The sequence below is a fragment of the Apteryx rowi genome, unplaced genomic scaffold (genome assembly GCF_003343035.1).
Source record: "Apteryx rowi isolate R43461 unplaced genomic scaffold, aptRow1 scaffold_33, whole genome shotgun sequence".
Lineage (NCBI taxonomy): Eukaryota > Metazoa > Chordata > Aves > Apterygiformes > Apterygidae > Apteryx > Apteryx rowi.
In genome coordinates, this window is record NW_020449752.1 from 350,927 (window position 1) to 377,560 (window position 26,634).

The 26,634-nt window shown below is 40.5% G+C and overlaps 1 long non-coding RNA gene across 8 annotated transcripts in view; it reads right to left on the reverse strand.

Annotated features, from left to right (window-relative positions):
- Positions 1-26,634, reverse strand: part of LOC112968959 — a 165,744-nt gene that overhangs the window by 122,326 nt on the left and 16,784 nt on the right. For 6 of the 8 annotated variants that reach the window (XR_003254508.1, XR_003254506.1, XR_003254505.1 and 3 more), the window contains exons 2-5: positions 24,785-25,323; positions 23,963-24,061; positions 23,092-23,502; positions 1,425-1,601 (exon numbers count right to left, since the gene is read on the reverse strand). This is a non-coding gene — a long non-coding RNA (uncharacterized LOC112968959). The remainder of the gene's footprint in view (positions 1-1,424; positions 1,602-23,091; positions 23,503-23,962; positions 24,062-24,784; positions 25,324-26,634) is intronic. The other 2 variants (XR_003254503.1, XR_003254507.1) reach the window with 2 other exon arrangements.

Consider the following 26,634-nt stretch of genomic DNA (forward strand, 5'->3'; position numbering starts at 1 on the left):
AAGCAGGATTCCACATAGAGGCTGGAGAAAGCACCTGACTAGATTTCAAGCATACAAATAAAATTAAAGTTATACCACAAATAATTTTCCTTCTAAAAGCACCTTGTGGCAAAGTGACATTCTGCAAAGTTGAAATGATGTTCTGAAATCTCAGTTAAGACTGATATTTGAACATGAGGCATTTCTGACACAATATCAAAATATAGTGATTGCACTGAGTTAAAAAGCAATTAGTAATTATTAAAAAAATTGCCTCTCTTTCCTGTCATATGAAAGTTTTTGGTTGTGCGGACTAACGGCTTTTCAAGTTCTGTTTTTGTTAATCCCTGTCACATGTTTTGAATAAGGAAGAGTCAAATTTGCCAGCTCAAAACTCTCCCAAAATCAGGTAAGACTAGATCAAGCAATACAAAGTCCCTGACAGTGTCAGATAGGAGCTTCAATCTGCCTCAAACCTGCAACTGAAGCAGATCTCCAATTGCTGTTCAAAGCTGCAGCAGTTTTCATCAGATAAGCATCTGTTCCCTTACTCTCTGTATTCAAAATCTTTTCAACAGGCATAGTTAACCACAGATTTGCACTGATTTACTGAAAACCAACATAATCTTACCCATTAGTAGAATAATTGCACAGCTAGGCTTTCACTCCACTTTTCTTTCCCAACTTCCCATGCTAAATGAGTTCCTCCAAGCCGTCTGTTCCCAGTGGAAGGCGGTGTAGTCATCCACGTCTTATTTCAGAGGCCTCCCCTTTTAATAGGGCTGTAACCATCCTATTTTCTACCTGCGAAGCCAGAATCACTTTGCTCCTATTGAATAACATCTGATTCTACAAATGATCATATGGAAACCAGTGAAGCTCTTTGTGGAAGATGCTGCCCRTGACATAAAGTCTACCTGGACATAAAATTCACTGCAGTGGCTCAATTCTGGAGGCTGGTGAAACCCAAAAGGCTAGCAAGTGCTTTGAGTTGCCTAATCAATGATTTAAACTGATAATGTTCTGTGTCATTCAAGTGATAACTGGATATAGATTTGGAATTAGTAAAAGGTTACCATTCCAATGGTCATTCAGGTCTTCCCTGACACGGCTCACTAACGGTAGCTTTCCTTGTATGTTGGACTATCTAAACCCATCAACTTTATGACTATGTAATCTCATGTCAGCCTGTGGCAGTGTGCGAATATACACATCAGGGAGTACAAGAACTGGTCCTCAGACTCACTGCCAAACTTCTTGGAAAGATTATGTGGGTTTCTCACCCTTCTCACCTCTTCTGAGCAAGGACTTCTAAAGACTCACCAGTGAAGATTAATCAGGGCAAAATGATACATACAGAATCACAGAATCACAGAATGGTTGAGGTTGGAAGAGACCTCTGGAGATCATCTAGTCCAACCCCCCTGCTCAAGCAGGGTACATACCTGCACCTCAATGCAGGATGAAGTCTCTAGAGGCAGTAGGTGAGATTCTTCCCGTGTCGTGGGTAGGTCTTTCAGTGGGACTTCTGGCCCTGACTCTTGTCTCCAGAAGAATGCAATGCAGATGACCCTTTCTTCTTGTTTTTGAGCATTTACCTGACCAAAGTCATCAAATTACTCCTATGGAAAGAAAAAAAAAAAAAAGAGAGAGAGAGAGAGAGAAAGAAATTTATTCCTATGTAGAGCAGGACTGTAAGGGTTGTGTTTAACTTCTCCCTGTAGGATTTCAGTGAAAGAGGCGCCTGAGTCTAGAGCTATTTCTCTGCATACAGAGTGCCTAAACCTCAGATTACAGTGGCCTGGAAAAAAAATAAAGACTTTTGTTGTGTTTTTTTTTAATTAAAAGCAACATGAACACAAGTCAGCCTGACAAATAAGGAGATAAAATTCATTTAAAAAGTTAAGCACAGAACGAAGTTTTCCCTCTTCCCTCCAGAACAGTTGTCAGCCTTAATCCCAAGACTGTAACAGTTTTCCAGTCACTCCCCCAAATTACCCTTTTCTGAAACAAAATACTTCTGTGGGTCCAAATGTTGCTGCCTATGCTCTAGATAAATCTTTCTTCTTCCAGGCAAATATAACATCTTAATCATTAATATTATGTTCCCACTGACATTGTGGAGAAGTCCAGAAACTCAGAATTCCACCCCAGTGCTTTGGAGAGGATAATATTTTCCTACCTAGACCTATCTGAAGAAAACACATCAAATATTTGTTCCTAGATCTCAGAGGGTCAGACTCTGATCTCACTTAAACAAGCGTGAGTCTGGAGTAATGACTGAAGTTCAAGATCTACACCCTTGTGTTTGGAATCAGAATGAAGTCACTCAGTGGGTATCTACCATTAAAAGTGTAAAATGAGAGCTCTGCATGCATAAACACTGCAAGATAAAGTCCGCAGTCTCAAAAAGCAAAGTAGTGATTCAGGCCTGATTCTGATGCTGCATCAGCATTCAGCAATGGTTTCAGAGGGACAGCGCCTTATTTACACTAGAGTAGGGAAAATCAGGATTAGGCACCATCTGCCTCAAAGAGTCAAGCGACCAGAATTGCTCTACACATTCGAATCCTCTTCCCCATTTCTTTAAYGTCTTACACATTCCAGGTTTTCCATTCAGCTCCAGTGACAAAAGATTTTACAAAACGACAGTCCAGATTGAGAGAACAGAAATGACAACCTCCAACAATAGATACACCAAACTTTTATCAATGATAAGTGCTCCTTCCACACACACACTGGTCTGCAGTGGTAAATATAAGGCAGATGTCGAATGGAAATTAAACATTGTGCTCTCAGGGTGGCCTCAGTTGCATTCAGAGTTTGATTTTAAACAAGGCCAGAGTTCTTTCATCATTTCTTCAAAAAGTTTCAATTCTAAAGATATTCCAAACAGACACATACTTGACCTAAAACTTGGCAATGCAAGACAACGTATGTGTAAAAAGATTAATATGGAGAATAAAAGGCAAGGCAAGTTGTATGTGGACTAAGAGAATTTGTTCATCAAACCACTTATATTCCAGTGTTCTGTAGTGAAAAATGATTTCAGGTGAAATACCTTTGCCCGTTTCTTTCAAAGCAAATTCACAACAAACATTAATCATGTGGGAGACTCRAACAACTAGATATTCTTAAGCACAAAACAGGAGCCTAGCTATTCAGTTTAAGGTCTGTTTCTCTCCAAACTTCTTTAAGGCTTAAACCACATTTACATTAGTGAACGTACTCTGCCAGTTATTATTAGGCATGGTAAAATACTACTAGACATTTGCAACAACTTAGATATTCAGACTCAAAAAATACATATTTGAATGTTCTGAAGTGTTTTCTTTCTGTAATTTCTGGTAATAGCTCTGTCAAAATAATGTAATAACAGACTTTTAAAAATGAAATCCCAAAACTGATGAATATACTCTACACTTCATTTGGTAAGTATAAATATACGGGATGAAAAGATGTTTACATTTACAAAAACAGTTAAAAACATAAACCAAAATTCCAATCGCTTCTCTTTTACTTTTTTTTTTTTTTTTAAGACCAAAAAGACTGGAAGTGAAATTACTAAATTATTTACAACTTGATTATTTAAATATACTTGTACTCTTCCTGGAAGCCATATTTTAGAACTACTTTCTTTTTTTAAACAGCTTAATATCAGACACAGTAAAACAAAAAACTTCTGAGGCCATGACTTTGTAACCTCCCTAAAGTTTTGAACACCGGAAAAGCTGGCCTGTTCACACAAGACAATCAAACACATATATAAATGTCAAGTAGAGTCCTGTATACATTTCCCCCCCCCCATGAAAGGGAGAAATTGTGACAAGATTTTACTTTTACATGACCTGACAAACCAGCACTTTCTGGCACAAGAAGGACAGTTATTTCCCCTTCATTTTCCAGCATAAGATTCAATCACCTGAAACACAAACCTCACTCTACACTGAGACATTTTCAAATAAAACCAAGTTGCAGAGTCTCTCTGGCTTTTCTAAAAATCATTTTCAATTCCTTTAAAACAGAAAATATAGATGGATGGATGAATGGATGGACAGCTAGAGAAATGCCTTCAGTCATGTTCCCCCCCCCAACCCCGTCTTAAAATTGAAAAGCATCAGTATCCAAATAGCAACAGGAAATTTTTACCTTGTGGCTAAATAGCTCACTGTTCACTTTGCAGCTGCCTCTATTTTTTGCTGGGCAAAACACCAATACAAAAGTCCTTCCTAAGAAACCAAGCTTTTGACATAAGGGCAGCGACAAACGCAAACCTACAAAGAATTTTTCCCCCGTCCCGTCGTTATAATTCCTAATTTTGTGGGATGTATTGCTGGGCTGTTTATCATAACAGTGTGCAATAAAAAGGACGACTAACTCTTGCAATTTTCTCCCTACTCCTCCCCTTGACAGGGGCCACTGATAGGGAAAGAGGCTCGGAAAAGCAGAGCAGTGAAAGGCTAAGAAACAATAGGCAACCATGGCTTTGACAATGCAGCCCTGAACCCTTTTTGCTCCCGCTGTGACACTTGCATTCAAGAGCAAGGGCGGCTGCCATCATAAGAATGGACAATGGCATGAGGAATACAAGGGAGAGGGGGGAAAAAAAAGGAAATCAGATGAATTCAGAGCTAAGATGGCAGAGCTCTCACCTTTTCCGCTTTTTTCGAGTAATCTGGATGGAGACGTCCCGCAGAGAAGAGATAAAAAGGGTGTGCTGAACTGTTGGATGGTTCTGAAGACTTCTGCATTTGCAAACGCATTTTAGAACTATTTGTAGGGGTATATATGCTGCATGCCATCTCTCTGTCTCTGTCTCTGTGTGTGTGTGTCTCTCTCTCTCTTCTGTTTTATGTCCTGCTATCTCCATCACACACCTCTAATAGTATGAAGACTTTCTGCCCATGTAAGTAAGTGAGAGTGTGTGTTCCTTAATGTTTGAATCAAGACACACGTCTGCATGCATTTCTAATCTAAGGAGCCTATAGCAGTTACTACAACTATCAATTAGTCAGCAATAGCTTGAGATCCCCATGTGTCTGGGTGAACAAAGGTGAGAAACACATGCAAATAGTACTACAGCACCTGGGTCACGTACAGTAACTTAGCTGGCAACAAATAATTGCATCTGTTTCTGCCTTTTTGATGCTTCTTGCTCTTTGTTATGTAAAGTTACAGGTTATTAATGTGAATGGTAACACAATTAGACATGGCATTGTATATTTTCATTTGAACAACACAATAAAAGGAAATTAAGCTTGACTAGATGGAAATAAATGGTGACTTAAAGGCTTTAAAAGAAAAGATTTTCTGATCTGTAGCAGTGCTTCCATTTTTTGATCAATTGTTCTTGAGTTAAAGATGCAAATGAAGTAGATATATTTGCTTATATCATATATATTAGGTAAGAAACTGATTATTCCAGATGAGACTAAGAGAGGATGCCTAATCTCCTGAAGTGAAGTCCATAAAAAGAGAAAAAATCTGTTACTATTTTCTTTTTTTTTAATTAAGCCACTGTTATTTTTAAGAACATTTTAAGGGTTTATTTTTCACATGTTTCAGACTTAAGTCAAACAATTATGAAGAAAGATACGGTACCTTTTACTGTCTCCTTCTTCTTAATCTCAACAAATGAGCTTTACCTTTTAAAAACTGACAGAGTCAAAATGGACTTTAAAAAGCCCCGAATGAAATAGAAAAATGATAAAATAAAAAAGCTCCAAAAATCGAACACCACCCTGACTACACCTGAAGATGAGACAGAGCTGGGTTACTATCCATGAGCAGAGAGCATTTCAAAGGTGACAACATATTCTGTGAATGCTATTTACACCAAATTGATAAGTGCGACTACAGATCCAAATTGCAATTTAATTTGCAGAAATAATACTCCACATTTTGAAGTGTATAAAAGTCTAAAAATTAAGCAGTTTGACAGAAATAGTTCGTTGCTGAGAAGCAGGCATTTTTTCCTCATGCATAATACGCTCACAAAGTCCTGCAAGGACATATGCTGCCTAACCCTATATAATTAGCTCTCTTTCTACTTATATCAGATTCCTTGGGAGGCTAATTAATGACACCAAAGGAAAAACATTCTTCCCAATTTTGGACTCTGAGAAACTGTCAATTTATTTAGATTTACATGGCTTAAAGGAAAAAAAAAGTCCTTGAAAATAAAACAACAGAAATACGTCCTTAAAGAAATAACTCCCCAGCTCCCTCACCCCTTAAGAGCAGGCTAGTGGCTAGAAGATTACAGCTAGCCACTGCGAACCACAGAGCAGGTGGCCACAATGAAGCAAGATTAAAGAAAAGCTGCAGTAAAACCATGTCTTTTACCCAGAGAAGCCCTGAGTGCAAGCATCCCAGAGCTGACTGTATAGCGTAAAGTAAAGCAATAACGGGCTTTAAAAGAAATGGTGCTAAACGGGTGTTGTGCTGACCCGCCATGCAGTTCATTTCAAAACTTAGCTGTTGGGAATTGCAGGCGCTTTGGAGACAGAAGGTTTCCAATATGCCGAGCGCAGAGTTTAGCGTAGGCTCTTTGCTCGCTGAAAGAAAAGCACCGCGTATAGGACTAACACAACAAGCAGAGCACTGGCGGTGTTTGCGACTCCACTAGCAACAGCCCTGCTCACGGTCCCTTTGCCAAAGGTCCCATCAGGCAGACAAAAGCATAACAAAAACTACAAAATAATCTCGCCCTTCACTGAACAATGAGACCTTAAAATATACGTGCGTGAGGGTATTACATGCAGAATAGGGAGGAGGAGGGGTGGGGGTGGGGGGGCGAGAACAACATTTCCCATCAAAGCGTTTTATTTCCTCGTGTCTGAAAAGGCTATTTCCCACTTTAATGTGAATTACTCGTCTCTTTTATCGGGCCAGTCTGTTGCCCGCAAATGTACATCTCAGGTGAAAAGGAGCATTTGTTTAGGAGTTCAAACACAAACTAATCACTCAATACTTATCTGTGGTTGAAAAAATAGTTAAATGGAATAGTAAAACTGTAATCATTATGGTGACTCTCTATCTACTAACAACACTTAGGTAGATACATCAGTAAGACAGTAAGGTAGTTAAACCAGAAAACTAGGTATTTTCATTACTGTATTTCACATCAAATTCTTCTAGCTCCTAGTCCGATTCCTAATGCCTTTGCTCCTTTAAACACACCACATACCGATAAAATAAGTTTTCTTTAAAAACAACAAAAACAGATGAATAGACCCCACTAATCCTATGTAACATAATTGAATGCTCTTCTTCATCTAATCTGTCTACTCTGCCTAATCTAGCTATTCTACCAACTCCAGCATTTGTAATAGCCAAGACATTGATTCAGATCTTGTATAATATTATTTCAGTATTTTATTCTCAAAGGAGACTGCAAGTTGGGTGGCTATTTTGCATTCAAAACTCTTCATCAACTTCACAAATGTTATCATGTGTAAAGCAAAGCTGAACCGCACCTTTGTGCTACATTTTAACTGTTTAGTTTCATAATGTAGGCAATTCCCAACCGCACGGCACAAATTCTTAAACAGACAAAAGAGCAACAGGAATAGAGCAACAGAACTGTCCAAGATCAACAACAAAAAATGAAATCCACAAAGCTATTGGGTAAGATTTGCCTTTGGAAACGAACCGGAAAGAGAGGAAATCTTTTCACCATACAACGATACCGATGTAATTTTCTGTTTTCTAAAATGCAGAATCATTTCCTTAAAACCAAGCATTTAAATAATGTCCACTTAGGTTTCCCCAAACAAAAAGAACCTCTCACCTAATTTTATAGGACAAGTGGGATTCACAGATTAACAGACAAATCAGTCTGCTAGGTAAACGACAGCAGTTGAAAAAAAAAAACAAACAAACCTTTCCATACAAACAAATATATTTGAATGTAATAAAAATGTTGACAACAGTTATGTGATTAAAGCAATTGTTCTTTCATTTAAGGCCTTACCATTGGAATAATTTAAAATTATGTGAGAAACACCAGCCCCTTGGGTTTTGCAGAAGAGATTTAATTTGCAGAAATAGTTTTTTGTTTTTTTTTTTTAACGTGGGTATTTTGAACATTGCAAGATAAAGCTCTCTTTTTTTCTAATTTTATTTTAAGAATAGACCCCATTTAGGATTTCACATTGTAAATCTCTCTATGTCTGAATGCTGTTACAAGGTTTGACAATGAAAGAATAATTCATGTCAGACAAAAAGAGCCCTTCAATCAGCTTCATGCAGCTTTTCTCCTGCAGGGCTATGCCAAAACGAATGTGGAATCCTGAACTGAACCATCCATCACATTTCCCGAGTCTTTCAATTAATGACACTGCAATCAGATCGATGGCGTGTAATAAGAAAAGAGCTTTGCATTTCTATACCTATTAATTCGCTGAGTAACTCCAGTGGTAAAACGTGACCAGAAAGGGAAAAGAAAAGAAAATTTCATCCTCCAAGCAAGATTTTGGGGGCTGTTTCAGCCACTCTGTGCAAGCCTCAATTCTACATTCCTGTCCCCCCCACCGAGTACCGAGTGCTCAAAGGAAAAATCGCCTGGGCTTTTCTCAAAAGCAGGACAGTCTCCCTCCAGACAGGTATTTTTTCTTCTGCTGCTAAGCACATGGAGCACTACACGTTTTCTAGGTAGACACTCTAGATTATAAATAGTCCATTTTTCTTCCAGACTCAGACTGGTCAATCCCCATTAGACTCATGGCCAGCCAGCAATGTCCTACATGCAAGTCCAACCACAGAGGAGTGCAGTCACTTACAGGGCAGGACTCTGCAGACTCTTTCTCCGCTGCGAAGGCAGTAATTAGCAACAAAATTTCCAGATCACAGGACATGCCAAGGATGGAGTTACCTCACACAGTGATTAACCTCCAACAAAACGAGGTGGGGGAGAGAACTGGGCAGGGGGTGAGGGCAGACGGGACAAAAAAGTCTACCAGCAACCATGGAATGAAATTAGAGTGACCTCATGTCAGTGAACTGGTATAAGATTTTGGATCAATGACAAAAATTATCAAGGCTTTGCAGAATGGAACTGCCAAGCACATTTCAATGCCCTTATAGCAAATGTTGTGGGTATTGTTTGGTGAAGCTGAACACTACAGGAGAGAGAAAACTGCAATGAACCAGAACATTGTGTTTATTAAAGGGATTAAATGCGGATTTGTCTTTCCTTTTTAAAGGTAGCTTTTCTGCCTTAAAATGCCCTACTTAAAAATACGCTCTCCGTGAATATTATGCAGCTGTTTCCTAAAAAGCTACTCAGTCTGTCCTTTCTGGGTCATCCGGGGAAGTAAGAGTTCAAACCAAAAGGCTTTAACATCTTGTGGCTGATGCACAGTGTAAAAGGAAGGAACGAGCTGGAGGATCTCCCAGGAGACAAGTGACCCAGTACACCAATCCTCCCTTTCACAGCTTCCTCGCAGGCTCAAAAGAGAAGCCAGGCTAGGTCGGAGGAGATGAGAGACGCATCTCGCCTGCAGAAACGATCCTGTTGTGTTGCCTTGGACAGGAAGCTGGATGTGAACTGCCCCTGCCAGTGTTAACCCCTTCCTGTGGGGAAGATGAAGCCTTCAATCTCCAGCGCTGACATTTATTTCACCGACTTTGGCTTTACCTCAAAGGAAAGAAGCTGCAGCTGTGATAGGAGATGGACCCAGGTCAAAGCCTACAAAAAGACCTTCTTTTGGGAGCAAAAGACTTTGAATAAGGGTCTGTATTTTGGAAGTCTTAAGAAATGGAAAGGAAATCTTTATGTGGAAAAACAACAAATGGAACAACAGAAAACAAGTGAGGATTTTACAGTTCATTTCACCCATCTTTTCAAATATCAAAGCATGCTTTTTTTTCTGGCTTTGCCTCTTAGCATGTTTTATGGTCAAATTTTAGAAATTTCAAATTTCAGTAGCACCTCCAAAATAAGCCTTTTTAATGCTGTATCTGAATGTATCCATCCATGTTACACAGAGTTAGACAGTCTGTAAGCTAGCGGGCCCAGGAGGAAAACTAAAAACACTATGGCAATAAGTGAAATAGGACAATGCCCATGAGCTGACTTGCAAAATAACTGCAACTAAAGCACAGTGAGAGATGCCCGTTCACTGGCAGACAAAGAGAACAATAAATAAATAAATAAATCACGTAGAAGCAAAGACAATTCATTTACAAATAAAACATGAGAGCTGAATGCAGGCTAAAGAAGTAGGAAAAAAGAAGTCTAGGAAAAGAAACCTGTGAAATTAAAAGGAAACTTTGAATAGGAAGCCAAATGTATAATATTTATATTGCATGATATTATACCTTCTCCTCTCTCTATAGGGCATATAAGTGCATACAACTATAACTGTCTCAGGATCCCGCCACATTACAGAAGAGCAGATTTCACAGAGCAGGGGCAGCACGTATACCTCAACGACCCCTAAGGTACAACCCGTCACTCAGGCTAGAATCGCTCTGGATCACTTCGCCCAGGGAGGGGCAGGGGGGACATTTCTGACATTATACAAGATTCTCACAGCAAATACTGGAGATTTACAGCTCTGTACAGTGCCCTGGATCATCCAGTTTCAAAGCACAGTATGCTTTCCACAGCTTAATAACGTACAAATGTCTTGTCCGCTAGCAGGACAGGGGGAGGGGAGAAAAGGGTGCCACCTTGAGCCATGATTTCAGCACCTGCTGCCTTCCAGGTGCTCAAAGGGCTTCAGAAGGAATGGACAGGCTCGCTTACATCTGCTTCCTTCTGCTGGAGCTGCAGACAGACTTACACATCAAGATTTTATTTCTCTTCTTCAAATGAGTTTAGACAAGCTTTCAGTAGCATTTCTCAGAGTTCTTTTCCTCATCTCTCTCCCAGGAGCTTAGCGAGCTACCACTGTAAATGAATTTGATAAAGAGAAGGCTTCTATAATTGTTTGACCTGTTCGATGGCTGGGGCAAAGGCAGCATCTGGCCTTGTGGTAACGCATCTGTCTGCAAAAGCTGTTGAGCCTTTGTTAGCCCCTGTCAACAGAAAGTCAGTTACCTGTCTGGCTGTAGTACAGACAGGCATACAAAATATCCACCTGGACTGACCAAAGTCATGGCCAACTCTAAGCTTTGGGAATTACACAGTTTGCCCCATGTGGTAGGATGCACTTCTTGAAATGCAGCTACAGAAACAGAACTTCAGCTAGCAAGGTCCTGGGTTCAGTCTCTACTGATCACAACATTTAAATAATGTCATTATTCAATTTCCTTCTTTCTGTTCAAATAGTAACTAAAAAGACACCTTCACAATGTTCCTGGTGCTCTAGCACATGATTAATAGTACAATTAAATTTCAGCATTAAAACAATCAATTCAACAAGGATGCAGCTAGTCAGCCACCACCTATAAAAACTCCCTTGTGTCTCCTCCTTCTCTAGGAAACCTATCCTTAGTCATCTCCGAATCCCCCAAACTGTAGCACTGCAAATGCTCCTTTCAGCTGCAATAAAGGTAGGTACACTTTAGTATCCACATTTCACAAATAATTACCTGGGCAACACAATACTATTAAAGGGTGCAAAATAAATTTTTTTAAGGAAAAGCCTTAAGACAGTAAAACACAAGTAAGAATCTGACATGAAAAGAATAAGAGGTAATCTTTATAAAAAACCTCAGCCTTTGGGCTTTAGGACTTAAGCGAACAACAGCTCACAGACAGAAAGGAACAAGCTTTCTAGCTTTCTTATAGTTGTCCATTTAGAAGATCTAAATCTCTTTTGAGACTAACACTCTTTGTTCGAGAGTCAGCTACCAGACCAAACAGAGAGGGCTCATAAAAACTAGCAATTCCCAAGTATCTAGTAGAAACAAACTAAATATTAGCTCTTCAGTACTAGAACTCTATTATTCTTTGACTCAAAGTCAAAGATAGGCCTGTAAACTAACTCCTTATTTCAGCAGAGCTTTACACTAAAACATAGAAAGAAAAGTGCACATGTATATTAGGCTTGAAATACCCTTTGTTAGTCACACCTTGATACCTGGGAAGTCATCTGATGGTTGCCCTTGTAGGAGAGCCAAGCAGAAACAAACTAGTCAACACTTGCAAACCCTGGCATTAAAAGGCAATGAAAGGAAGCATCATGGCTTCTTCCTTTTACAGAGGGGAAAGCAGGGGTCCTCAAGAAGATCAGAATAATCATGGCCGGCACCAGGAACAAGAACAAAGGGTTCCAACCCCATCCACTGGCACAGCATTACAAACCAAAACCCACATCCAGGGCAAATCGAGGGCTGTCTCTCTAGGTCAAGAAAAATATTGGACTGCCCTTCTTTTTGAAAGCAGAGCAAAGTGTACAACCAGGGAAACCCATCCATCCAGGGCTGGCACAGAGCCGAGAGCCGTGTCACCCAGAGAAAGGCGCCTGCAAGAGACAGGAACACCAGAACTCAGCAGGATCTCACCCTTTGCACAAAGGCAAGGTCTCAGGCTGGCAACCAACTACCCCATGCAAGGCAGCACCTGACAGACTTCTCCCAGCACGCTTAAACTTTCACTGCAAACAGAAAAAGACCAACCTTGGCAAGGTTGCTGATCCTGAGGTTCACTTCACCCTCAGTCATCTCTGTCAAGGGAGGAAAGGCACTGTTTTATTTTGGGAGTTTCAGCTGGTCTTACTAGTCAGCAGAGGCCAAATTAATTGTGAGAGATACTCAGAGCCTGACCTCTAAAAGACGCAGAATACTCACATTTCCTATCAAGCATTATGGTCACACACACATGAAGCCTCACTGAAATTCCCCTCAAGCCTTAAAATCCCAGGCCAGTTCTTTCTACCAACTGACAAATAGCTGTACATGATAAAACAAAGAGAAGTCAATGATAGGTACAATGTTTACTTAAACAGATACAGTTTTAATACACATAACTACTTTGCTAAAACACCATCCTTATTCTCACTATAAAGCCAACCACACTGTCCAGGAAAAAATGTTATTGGAGGAACTGACACTCAGAGAGCAGTAGTCAAAAGGAACAGGGACTAACCAGCACAAGTGCATGGGTTGATATCTTCCTGGAAAATATGAATAACATAAAGGATCCCCAGCGTTTTCTGGGGACTCAAATATTTCTTTCAGAAAGAGTAGCTGTCCTGGAACGGAAGGTTTTTCCCAAACCAACAGCCTGGTTGCATATTATAGTGCAAGAATAATGTAAACATCAGTGTAATCATCTGTAACTATGCCAGTCCTCTTACTGCTGTACCCATCCACCAGTCTGTTAGGATAAATGTGGTAAGTATAGGGAACACTAGTGTCAGTAACAGAAATATTATTTTTAGGCAATGCTGCAATATAATAAAATCAGGTTCTGGTGTATATCCAAGTGTACAGAACAAGAAAATATTATCCAAACTATGCCCAAATAACAGCTGATGTCAAACAGCTCTGTTTACCAATATAAGGCATCTCTCTCCTAAACCCCAGGTAACTTGTTCCCTATCTACCTTGTTGCACACCTGACACGGCACCTCCCAGCCCTTCTCACTCCTTCACAGATGCTGCTTTTGTTATAGCCTTGGGGAACAGAGCAGAGCAGTTCAACCCGGTGTCCAGGTAGGCACGTGGGTCACCCATCAGATCTGGAATACAGCCAGAACTGAATCCCAGTTTCCTGCTTTCCTTTCAGGAAGTATTGACACAGAATACCCCAGGGCATCCCTCCCTTCCCCACACGTAACACACGGGAACTGCTGGGTGCAAAGGAGGAACCCAGCTTGTTACAACCTGAAGGAGGCTCATTAGGACAAGCAGAAGCTGCCAGAAGAGCCAGCACTCTCCCTCACTGTTTAAAATTAACTCCAAGGATTGTCTGGCTGCAGGGAGAGTTGAATTAAGGTAAACAGCGAGATCAGGAGGATGAGAGCAGGCAGACATAGGATGTCACTAATCAGGATCTCCCGCAGTCCTAACGCAAACTGTGCTCCCAGCAGCTTCGTTTTGGCCAAGCTCCTCAGGAGATATGGTGCAGACTAGCCAGGCAGCTACCCTAACATGCACCCTATCACTGAGCATGTCTTTATACATAAAGGTTGTAGGCATGCAACGCACCAGCAGGGATAACAAGCAACTGTCCTGAAACTTGCCCACAGGAGGAGCCTGGGCAGCAAACTGCAAGGCTGGGAGAAAGCAAATATAAGTGCGGCAAGGGGCTGGCCAGGGACCTTGCTTCCTTCCTTGCTCCAGCGGCCACAACAACCAAGCTGCACCACTGCAAGCTACATCTGCTCCCCTTGTTCCCACCTCCTTGGAAAGGAGCAGAAAAAGAGCTCACCTTTCCCATATGCTCAGAAGGTGCTGAACTATTATGAGGATGAGTATGGGGTTAGAAGGCTGAAGGAGATCAGACTTGGCCCGCGTTCTCAAGTAAGGGTGGGGATTTCCAGAAGAAGTAGAGATGTGTATTGGGATATTGCCATCATTCTTCCCTTCCTGAATGTCTAAATGAGCCAGAGAGGCACGGGGTCCTTTTGAAAGGGCAGCGTGTTGTTGCTGGCATAGAAAAGGTTGAGGAGCATTGGCTTAAAAGTCATGAAGATCTCTGTGGTGTGGGATTGCGGGAGGGACAATCTCAACTTCACCTTCCTTATGATGCCATGGAATAAGAGAAGAGCACTTCAGTTTTGTTCTGGCCTCTCTCCCCTAACCGATCTCATTCTCAGATAAAACAATAGAATCACATACACAAACATTGGCAGCACTCAGCCTTGTTTTTCACTGCAAGCCCAAAGGGCATGCAGCAGTAAAACTGCAAGCTCTTCTGAGCATGTCTAATCAGCTCTGCCTGCCAGATTTTCAATCTCTGGTGGCCAGTTCTGTTCCCAATTTATACAAAAATGCAGCTTCTAGTACGCATGATGTTCTAAGGACAAGCTCCAGTCCTCAGGCCCAGCTGAAACAGGAGAAGAACACACACAGAGGGAGCAGGCACAGAAAGGCATTTATTAATTGGACCCTCTTGATCTCCCTGATGGGATCTCTACTCAAAGCCATCAGGCCTGGCAGGAACAGCTCCAACATGGGAACTTTTCCAATGCGCCTCCTGGAGGTGTAACATCAGACATAACGGAGGTGCAAGAAGAAAAGCTGCACAAGACTAAACCACATCAGGACTCCAGGCTGCTCCAGAAGTTAGTGAAATTTTGAGGCTGCTCCATAGCAGAAACAACAAGAACCACCCTACGCACTTTTCAGTCCCACCCAGTTCAGAAAGGAACAGACAATAGTCCATCATCACCCAGATAGAAGCAATTAGCTCTTATTCTGCTTTCTCAGTCGTTTACTTAACACCAGTATTTCAGTAGAGCCAAATTGAGATGTTCAGTAAAGTTTTTTAAAGCACATTACCCGCCACCTTAAAAAAAAAAAAAAGTAAGTTGTGTAGTTGCCTACAGATGCTATAGATCTAAGGATTTTCAGAAATATCCAATAAATGGGCTCCATTAAGAAAAAAAATCCACCAGGCCCTTATCTGCATCTTTCAACAACCACATTTTAAATGTCAGCTTTAGGCATTTAGGGTTGACAATATCCTCCTGTAACTTTAGACATCAAAAACCCCGTTGCCTAACTACTCATCTAGGCTCCCTCTACAACGAATAGAATGAGCAACACCTCCAACAGGCAGTTCATCTGTTCCTAATACAATATCTAAAATAGCTATCATTCCCTTTATGGACATGCCTTCTTCTCTCCACCAGCTAGAAAGGAAGCCTAAATGACCAGTGTAGTCTTAAACCACTGATTTAAATATCTAGAAGTTAGACAAGATTCATCCCCTTCAAATTGTCTACCTGTTGTTTATCTAAGGCTGGGATTTCTAACAGGGATGTAGCAGGCTAAAATTGATATAACTCTTGAAAATCCTAAGTCATTTGAAAATAACATATCACAAAATCCATAACCAATATCCCAGCTGTCCATCATGACTTTTTGACATACAAGCTTATCTCACTCATGCATTATTCCAATATCTCAGGAGTGGAAACTTGTGACAATGAGGTTATGGAAAATGTTGTTCATGCTACTAAAGCAAATCCCCTCTTAATTTCAAATGCCTAATCATTTCCTTGTGCCTTGATTTTTGCCTTTTTATTATTCTCCCACCTCTATTACACACACATGCATACACACACATATATACTTGGTCTTGCCAGATATGGAGATAACTCTTAAAAAGGAGCTTAATCTTAAATAATGCTAGGATACAGAAAAGAAAAAAACAATTTACTTCTCTGTGGGTTGAGAAAGAAGACTCATTCACTCAAAAAACGAAAAGCAGGATAATCTGAGATATTATCAGATGTCTATCAGATTTATGCTGATGGCTAGTGAGCCTTAACCACAAACAGACTTATCAGTGCTCTTTAAGTCAGCTGTTGTCCATTTTAGAGGGAAGTCACCTTCAGTCACTAGAGTACGTTAGCTATATGTAAACTGATAGACTTGGAGAGAAAAAACTTTCTGGATAGTCATAGTAGTTACCTTATGGCCTAAAACATGAAGACTTTTTTACCTTATGTTAGCCTGTAAAATTACAATTACTGAACTCAAAATTCACCACTGGTGTTTCAACTCAGGAGCCTTCCGCAGTAGAATTCAACAGGCTGACTATGCACTGAGCACAATTCATGCCTTCAACAGCAGAATACAAGGCTTATATACCACTTTTGGCTTACTGGAGGATTTACATGAGTTTAAATAGCTGCTTATTAGAGTTCATGAGAAGTAGATTTCTGGTTCCCCCTCCCACCCCAAGCCATTTTGATCTCCTTTATGGCTTGAATGAGGACACAGAATTAAAATATCAACTTCCACTTTTTTTTTTTTTTTACAAAATTTAATTTCCAATTAATAAGTTCAACTATATCTATTTCAATTATTTGTTAAATTTTCATCCTGACCCTTTTCAATGGAAAATATATTTTCAAATAATTTTGCTGTAAAAATACTACAAATGGCACTCAAGATGGTTGAGATGGACAGAATTGTGGTTTAAAGAAAATGTCCAAAGATGGTCACTGAAAAAGTGCATTTGTCAAAACTTTACATTCTAGTGGAAATTTGCTTAAAGTAAAGTCTTCTGAACAGTTCTTGCTGTCTAAGCTCCTACACAGAGACAAGAACAGTGCAAAACGAACACAGTCTTAATTCTTCAGTTTACCTTGAGCCCTTAAACGAAAACCAGAGGCCAAACACACTGGAGAAGGTGAATACAACTCGTTGTCTGCCTCCTGGATACTTTCATCTTTTTATACAATCACTAAAATTGGCTACTGGGTTATAGTAAAATTTTTCAAGTTTTAAAATCCAATTCACCTTTAGACTGTGACATGAGAAGATATTGTAAACTTTTACCAGTTCTTAGTGTTACCACTGAGTTTGTTCAGCCCTCAAAGAAAATGCCCAAAGAACATCTTGCAAACCAAGTTTAGCCTGGTATAAATAGATGTGGTTTCACTAATAATATTGGAGGCTTGGCCAATTTTTGTCAATTGAAAAATCAGATACAACAAGCCTTGCAAAATGGAAAGACGTATACAAACCCTGATCAGAGACTTAGGTTTCTAAACTGTATCAAGGTTGCAAAAACAAATTGACATCAACATATGGGGAAAGTCTGAAGTTGCAGCAAACATTCGCATATGTGAGAAACTTTGGCATGTAAGTAGTCCTACTAAATTCAAATAAACAATGCACAAGATGAAAGTTATTCAGAGGCATTAGTGTTTGCAAGATCAGGCCCTGAGATTTCTCTGTGTAGTAGCAGTACTTTAGGTTTAATTTGTTATTACATTAATATCTGTAAAGAGCATATATACATATAAATCAGATGGCAGCTGCAACCTTACGGAAGAAAAACAAAAAGATTTAGGGGGTGGGGGGAGAAGAAAAGGGGACTAAAATTTCCATGATGTCTTTAAAATGCCATCTATTTTGGGATTATCATCCTGCTCAAACTGCAGCTAGTTTTTTCCATACACAATACGCACACACATATACATACACACACACATATATATCTATATATGAGAATGACAAAGACAAACGAATTTCAGAAAGAAGAAGAGGGCAGTGATGATGGGAATAAACCACTTCAAAATGGACAGATTGCCCCTACACAGGAGCAAGTGGTAGTCTTAAATTTGGCAACCCCCCTCAGATTCCTGTGAAAAGCCTGATGTGCTCTACTTAACACTTAAGAAAATTCACTTGGGAATAATGACCTCTAATTTATTTTGGCTACAGTGATCTTCATCTGTGCTTCTGTTAATCTCACTCTGAAGATTTCAGGGTACTTTTTAACTAGAGTGACTCATTCTCTAGCTGCCTAGTAGTTAATCTGCTCAGATATTTCTCCAAATAACCATCTGCTCTACCTTGCATTTGTTTCACTCTCTGACTATCTTAGTTCTTGGCCTATCCTGCTGGCTCATTCAACACTCTTTAAATTTCTCCTCTGGCCTTATGTCTGGTTGCTTATGTTTTGGACAGACAATAGAGGTGATACAGGCCATTATTCATGAGAAGCTTCAAGTGTAACGTGAGAAACATCTCATCTCCTGACCCCTGTTAGCATAAGAATTGCTGATAAAATTCTGGACTGAAAGAGAAGAATCTTCTGGGAAAAATATAGTCAAAAGTTTCACTTGAGAGATGTGTTTTCTAAGAACAACCCAAACGAATTCTCTGCCCAAGGACCAGATCTAAGTCCCAGTGCAGTTAACTGGGAATCCAGAGAGGTAATGGGGAAGAGACCTTACATGCTCGCACAATTTTAGAGAAAAGGGTATTCTTTATTACACCTACAGCTCTGTGCTCTTGCATTTTATTGCTTTTATCCAATGAGCATAAAGTGATTTGCACACTTCAGTGAACTAAGCCTCACAATACTCTTGGAGAGAGCGTAACTGTAGTTGTTGATTCTGTATCTGGATGTCATAAGTTAAAGATCAAAAAAAATCTCCTTGAATCATGCATTTTGATACATTATCAAGTTAGTCTAGTTTTGACCAGGTGTGATGCAACTGATTTTAACAGAGTTACATCCAAAAGAAGATGGATTGGCGCAGTGGAAAAAAATCACACATACTGAAAATAAAAATAGTGTCTGACAAAGGATCATCAGATACTAAACTGAAAGTACATTTGATCTGAGAAGTAAATTTTGGTACCATTAAAGCACATACCTGCAATTTAGTAGCAAAGGCAGGAACCAATCGACTCCACTGTCTTCTGACATACCTATGGAAAATCCTGTTTTGTTTTTTTTGTTGTTGTTGTTTTGTTTGTTTTTTATAGACAGACAGAAGCATTTGTACTGACAGCAAGGAATGTCATGTCACAGTATACCTCCAAAGCACAGTGAGGGCCAAATTGTTTTTACTGACATTTCAGAGCCCAGATTTTATCCCAATTCATTCAATTTACAGATGTGTCAGTGGCTCCAGGTATTTTGCACCACATTTGCTAAGGAAATTAATACCATGTGGAGAAGAGTATAAAACAATATTCAACTTGAGCTCCAGTGGAGTAGCATACACCTTAACCAGAGCAATATCAGACAGCAGGTAGGAACCTCAATGGAACAATCTTCATTGGAAAAAAGTGCTATTCTGCTCACTGAGACAGGATGAGACAGAGCATTTAGGAATTAGGCATTCCATCCTGCATACCCTGCAACTGGGCTAAATTACCTGACTAAAGTTTTTCCACATATAGCTTTGGTGATTCTCAGTTACTTTTTCTTCTTCTTCAGTTGTTTAGAGAGACCGTGTCAATCCCAAGTAGCCCCACGAGAGAAGTATCGGTGCTGTTTCTCCTTCCACTTGGCATTATTTCACATCAAAGTTGTGACAAGTAGCTTCAATGGGGTTGCCTTAGCAGGAGTAGAGCGCTGCGCCTACTAACTTCATTTTATTTATACGAGGTGTACAGATGAGGTAAGCTGGAGGCATCCAGTTCTGTCAATTCACACCCTCAGCTTTAGCCATTGGAGCTACACAAACTGACACGGGGATGGTTTATGTGCTGATTCACCACCTGATAACAGACTGCAGGACATTCTTAGGACTTAAATGTGAACCTTGCTGAAGATCTCTCGCTTAATGCCTGCCACATCAGAGCACAACCCTTCCATCCACTTCTGTCCTCCCCAAATACTTAAGGGTTGATCATGCATCCAAACTCAACAGGGTAAGGCCTGGCACAGATATAAGTGATGCTAATGAGACAAAGTAACATGCAACAGATGGGCTCACTTCCATTTCACTGCGGCCCAAAGGGCTTGTCATCCAGCAGCAGAAGCACGCGCAGGATTCAAACGACGGGTGCACTCCCAGGACAGCCTCTCTGCCTCTCCTGTATAGTCCCAGAGATCAATCTGGGCTGGCTTGCCCAAATCTAAGGTGAACATGGGCTAGCAACACGAGGGGATCATCACCACAAATAAAGCTCTGAGCCAAATGCTGGCGAAAGTTAAAACAGTGTCATTTATTCCAATGAATAAATATTCCAATGAGGCCGATTCACATCAGCCAAGAAACTAATTCACCTTGTTTTTTTGACAAAACTGCTAATACCAAATTCTGACTATATGGCTCACTAAATAATTAAAGAAAAGTATGTTGCTGCTCCTGTTGCTAGATACTGACAGCTGCACATCACCAGCATTAACCAGCCTGCCAAACACAATATGCAAGTTCCTTTCCACTGGAGGAGGAAAAAACAGGGGAAAAAAAACACTACAGAACTGGGGGAAGCCTCTTGTTTCTCTTGCATATACCCTGAAACATTTCTGGAAACTTGCAAGAACATTTGCAGTGTTGAAAGTTTCTTAATTTTATTCCATCTTGGTCTTGCACAACAACTATGCTAATGACACGGGACTGTCGTCCAAACTGGTCTAAGAAAGGCACTCAGTTCGCCACCACCGAGTCACTTCCGGGATGCCATGCACCCCATGCTCTAACTGCAAATAGCAGTCCCACACAAGACCACAGTCTGGGATGTTTCACGAAAAAGCACTTGCTGTTAACATTCATTCTGTATGAAGTTAAAACTGAAGAAGGAAAGTTCTGAACAGCCATGAGTAAGTACTGACAAAGGGGAATGTTCTCAAAGGCATCGGAGCCCAATTCTGACAAGCAATTTAACTGCTTAAGAGCACAAAGTTGTGAACAATAATTCACACATTCGAGAACTTAAACAAAAACAGCTCTGAAATGCACCAAGCTCTGCTATTAATAAAATGCAAGTCCTACAATTTTAATATCGCATTGTACCAATAATATTTAAATCTTATTACATTCAAGAGTGGGAGGTGCTACTTTCTCCCTTTTACAGTTGGGAGAAGAGATGCAGAGGCACATAATTTGACCCAGAATATAAATCACATCTGCAGCAGTCATAGACCACAAGAGTTATCAGTTTTCAGCCTTGTGCTCAGTGCGTTAGATCTTACTGGGTTTAACTAGTGTACTTGATTTAGTGCAAACTACTCCAATACTACTTTAAAGTATTAAATAAATGGCAAACAGCAAACCAAATGGGCAATTAATATTCTTGGATGGATTAAAGGAAAAAAGCTACATGCACATATTTGAACCATTCCAAAACAAAATCTAAACATAATGAGAAATGTTTATAGATGTTCAAACTGCTAATGGCATGCAAGAGGCTTATATTTCAAATATCATAGGTCAACAAAAAGGAATATGGGAATTTCCAAATGTTCCTTGCTTGGCTGATCCATCAGTATGATAACTAATACATACTTAAACTCCTCAATTTACTCCCTGGAATTAAAACCACCAGACAGCACAGAAAGGACTTAAATAACCATTATCAATGGATTTCAGATAAAAATCAAGACATACTTTCAGAAAAGATCACCCAACACAAATGAAATTGCTTTGGAAATGTGTCAGGGAAGTGTGAGCTGGTTAAAAGCTTGATGAAGCTGGTCCAGGTTTTGCTCTCTACTAATTGATTGGGGGGGGGGGGGGAATTCAGTTAACTAACAACTTTCTACTTACCAATAGCATTCACAATGGAGCAGATATTTGCCCACAGATGGGTTCGGGTAGAGGCTGTACCTCTTCCTGTTTTGGGGAATCAGGAGTGGCTCCAGCCCACACTACTTACTTAGCAGTCCCTGGCACCTCCCAAGCCACACAGTGGACATGTGCAGGGCACAATACACTCCCCTCCTCGACCCATAACATGTCACCAAAAAGAAACAGCATAGGGCCAGGACTTCTGGGTATCCTGGGGCCAAGTGGGGGCTAACAAGACCTCATGGTGCTTGTAGGGTTGTTGCCTGCGCATCCAGCCCAGCCTGTAACGGAGCGGTGGCACTCTTGACATAAGATGTTTTGACACATACTGAGTTAGCACGGCTAGACACCTCTACATTAAAACTTAAGGAGAGGGTGGGGGGAGGAAGAGAGGGGAAAAAAAGTCATGTTTACACAGTTTAAAAGGTGCCATCAGTTTAAACACATTTAGAGTCCTAAAGACAGTGGTAGGAACCTCACAGAATTTTCAGCTGTGCTGAAACACTATCCCCATTTCATGAGATGTTAGACACCAAGTCTTTGCTTTGCTGGTTGGCTGGGTTTTTTTCCTCATCTTCTCCCCATCCATGTCTTTATCAACTGAATACTTTCAAATTCTGGGCCTTGAAGACTCTCTCTCTCTCTCTCCAGACTTAGGAGTCCAAATCATTTAGATGCTTTTATAAATGCTACCCTGCTCTCAGTAAAGTTCAAGGAGAGTCCTGGGAGAATACAGTATGGAAAAGAAACTCAGAGTATGGGAGAAACAAAGGAACATTGTCAAGGAACAACATGGCTACAGATATTAATACCTGCATGACAACAGATTACAGGTTTAATGCAGGAACACTTCCACTTTCCCTTTACAAATAGTGTTATTCTTTTCAGTTGGCACCTCTGGATAATACTAGAATTAAATTAGGCACCCACCACAGTACTGACATATTCCCTTAACTCCACAATCCAGGTCCTCAAAAAAAATATCAAATGTTACTGAACTCACCATAAAAACATGCAACGTAGGAGCAGTGGAAGAGCAGGCTCACTAGCTAATCCAAAGGGAGGGCATTTCAAAACAACGCAGTTCAAAGCATGGGTCAAGGTTAGCACTGAATTCACACACATGAAGTTTGAGAGGAAAAAATGCTTCTCTGGGCGTCTCTTCCTGTTCATCTCGTTTCAGTGCTGGCTGCCCAAGTTGAGCCTCGTTGTCCTTCTCCCTCCTGGGCGGAACCCTGCAGCTCTTTAATTTCCTTTCATACTTGCAGTTATGTCATTTCTGGCTGACCCTTCTCAAACCTCGGATGTTTTCCTCTCAGAGCTGCAGGAGCATTATGCATGCTTATCCACAGACAGGCCTCAGAGCTGGGCTACTCTTGAGGCCTTGAGGATCCTCAACACCTTTTTGATGATTCTGAAAGGTTGGAGAAACAAGAGGAAAGCTGGGAACCGTTTTCTCCATAATTTTAGCCTTTGTTTTGTTTCCCCCTCACATGCACCCAGAAAGGTAACACCACATTTCTTCCTAGCTGTGGAGCCATTACTGTCTTGTACAATACGATAGTTGCTCATAAACATCAGTTACTGAAAATCATTTACAGAGTTGGCCTGTCTCCACTTCTTTCTCTTCTCTACCACTCCACACACATAGAGTCTCTTGTAAAAAGAGAAAGCTTAACAACCTAAAAAGGCTGTTCAGACCTAGACTATTTGGTTTAACCTTCTCTCACATATTTTTTTCCTACGAGGGTGGAGCATCTGGGGATTTATAGGAGCCATCAAGATACCTTTTGCTTACTGCATAAGAAACCTCCTGATAATTAGTATCCCCACAGGGTATTTCTCATCGTTCCTGATTCCAAGTACCATCTCACCTGCTACTTCCTGAAGCATCACAGCATCCCATTCTGCCTGGGTCTGTGCAGCACCGGTGAGCAGCATCTCAGCAGTTTCTGTGAGCATCACAGAAAAACCTAAACAGGAGACACTGGCTACAGAGACCAGAAGAAAGATTCTAGAATCCCGGACAGAACCTAGAAATAGCACCATAAAAGCCCAGAAGTGCCTCCTTTTATAAAAACGATAATTAAATACCCTTTGTAAATGCTATAAAAGCTTACTCATTTAAAACATGGCACCACCCAGATTGTGCTCAGAAATCTACCAGTACAATGCAAAACCATTTTTAGGTGTTAGCTTCTTTGAAGGGGCTGGAGCAACATAAACTAGTCCTAAACATCTTGGATTTTCTGAGGAAAAATATTTGCATGAACAAAATGAGGAAAACAGACTCCCAGGGTCCCTCATAAATTCTGGCACAGAAAAGCATGTGCTTCCATTAAGTACATTTTAGAACAATATTTCCTGAGGCATTTCTGAAGGGTATTGATTTACATGCAAAAGATTATGTCTGCAGCCATGCAAAAGGACTAGACCACAAAGGTGAAAGAACAATGCGTCAAGAAGCAAATGAGGACCTTTTTTCTTTAAGTTAATTAAAAGAAAGTAGGTCTGATTCTCTTTGAGACCAGTAGGATACCATTCATTGCTAAGGAGTTAATCCTGATTTACCGCAGCAAATCAGAGCGATACGCACTAAGCATATGAGCCATTCTAAGTTGTAATCAGATAGAGACTTCAGAAAAATGCTCTCTACATCAGCAACAAACTCAGATCAAATTTTACTAATCACCTACCTCTTTTCAATCCATTATGTTGACCATTAAGATAATCATATGAATTTGTAAGTCTGAGATGGGGGAGCCATGTGAGCCTCCATGGTTTTGTTTCTATGGAAACAATTCCCTTGGCATCCTCAGTCCACATTCGGTATTCCTGTCTGATTGTTTCATTCACATACTCAAAATTCACATCTTCCAAACGTTCATTTTCAGCAGGGCTATGTTTTCTTCTTCTTCATTAATCCACTGAGCTGGATATCGCAGGGATGATTAGATATCTGGCAGGTCAGTGTGTCACAATCCTGACCCAGAAAAATCGGGATGAAGACAACAGAGCGACGTAACCTCCACAGGGCAATTTAGCACTTAGCCTTTTTGCTGCAACTGGCAGGACTGAAAATTAGTTCTAATTAGGTTTTAGTGGTTTGGACACTTTCATCCCTCAGTCAAGATCACAAATAAATTACAATAGGAACTGATATCTCCAGTGACTTCCATCCAGAAGCTCCAACACTCCAACCTCCTTCTCTGTTCTCTGGCAACTTCGTTCATCCCTGGAAAGCAACCACTTACATGTGAAAGGTGGCAGCTTCTGAACTCCACACACAGCCAAGCCACACCACACTTCAGCCCAGGGACAGAATAATTCCCTATCCAACTGGAACAAGGGAAATAAGGGAGCCAGAAATTAACTTCTTGGTTAAAATCTGGCCACAATGCTTCAATCAACACTCCATCTTTATGAAAACTACCACATCCCAAGCAACAGGGCCTCCATCACTTCCCTTCTGAGACTATTTCACAGTACAATGGGCTTCACACTTAATTTTCTTAAGAGTCAAGTCATATTTTTAATTGCTCAATCTCACTGTAATTCAACCCCCCTGGATCACTGTGAACAATTCATTCCTTGTGTCTGCACAGCGGCCACCATGTTGATCAACTCAGCAAGGACTGAAACAAGGGTTTCCAAGGCTGAAAACATGAGCTGTTATAATCTGTTGCAACGAGCTACACTTGCTAATTGGGGTAGTTACAGACCTCTCCTCTGTGCAAGTGTTGCACAGGAGGCAGCATGTCATATATATTCACCAGCGGATCAGACCTGTAGTTTCTCTGTACTCCCTTTTAGCAACATCCATCCCCTTTCTGGGTCCACATTAGACTTCTCTCTACTGGCTTAAAAGTTTGCAGTATTTCTGCAAGAGCAGGTGAAAAAAGAGAAAAGTATCAGAGCTGTCTTTTTAGCCCATTCTTTCGTCAACATTTAGTTGAAATATTTAAACACAATTTTAAACTTTCTACTAGTGGCTCTGCCTGATAGCACTCCTTCCCCAGAACAGGCATCAGCAAAGGTAGAGGTAATATAGAAGGATGCCAGAATACCTTCCGCATTTTAGCTATTAGGTATTCTAAACATAGCAGGAATTAACTTGCAGGAGGTAAAGCACCAGTTGCCTCCCTGAATTACTGCTTCCACTCCGGCTGTTGTGAGTTTTAAAAAAGCAGAAGGGCCACATTTTTAGACAGTATAATTTGGCATGCATCCATTAGCTCCATTGTTTTCACTGAAACTGCGGTAAGTTACACCAGATGAGGATATTGCTCTAAAAAGTTTGTGCTTTAAAATAAACACACAAACAGAAACAAGTTTAGACAAGACCAGGGATTTTGAAGCTGCATTCCGGTCTCCAGAAACTTCCAATGACTTGCAGTAGTCCTTGCTTCACCAAGCCACAAATTTGTAATGCCTTTAATCTTTCCCTGTAAGTCACTTCCTCTACTCCTTTAATCGTTTTTGTTGCTCTTCTCTGAATTCTGTCCAATTTACCACACAGTACAGAGTACATTACATCTGAAAGGCC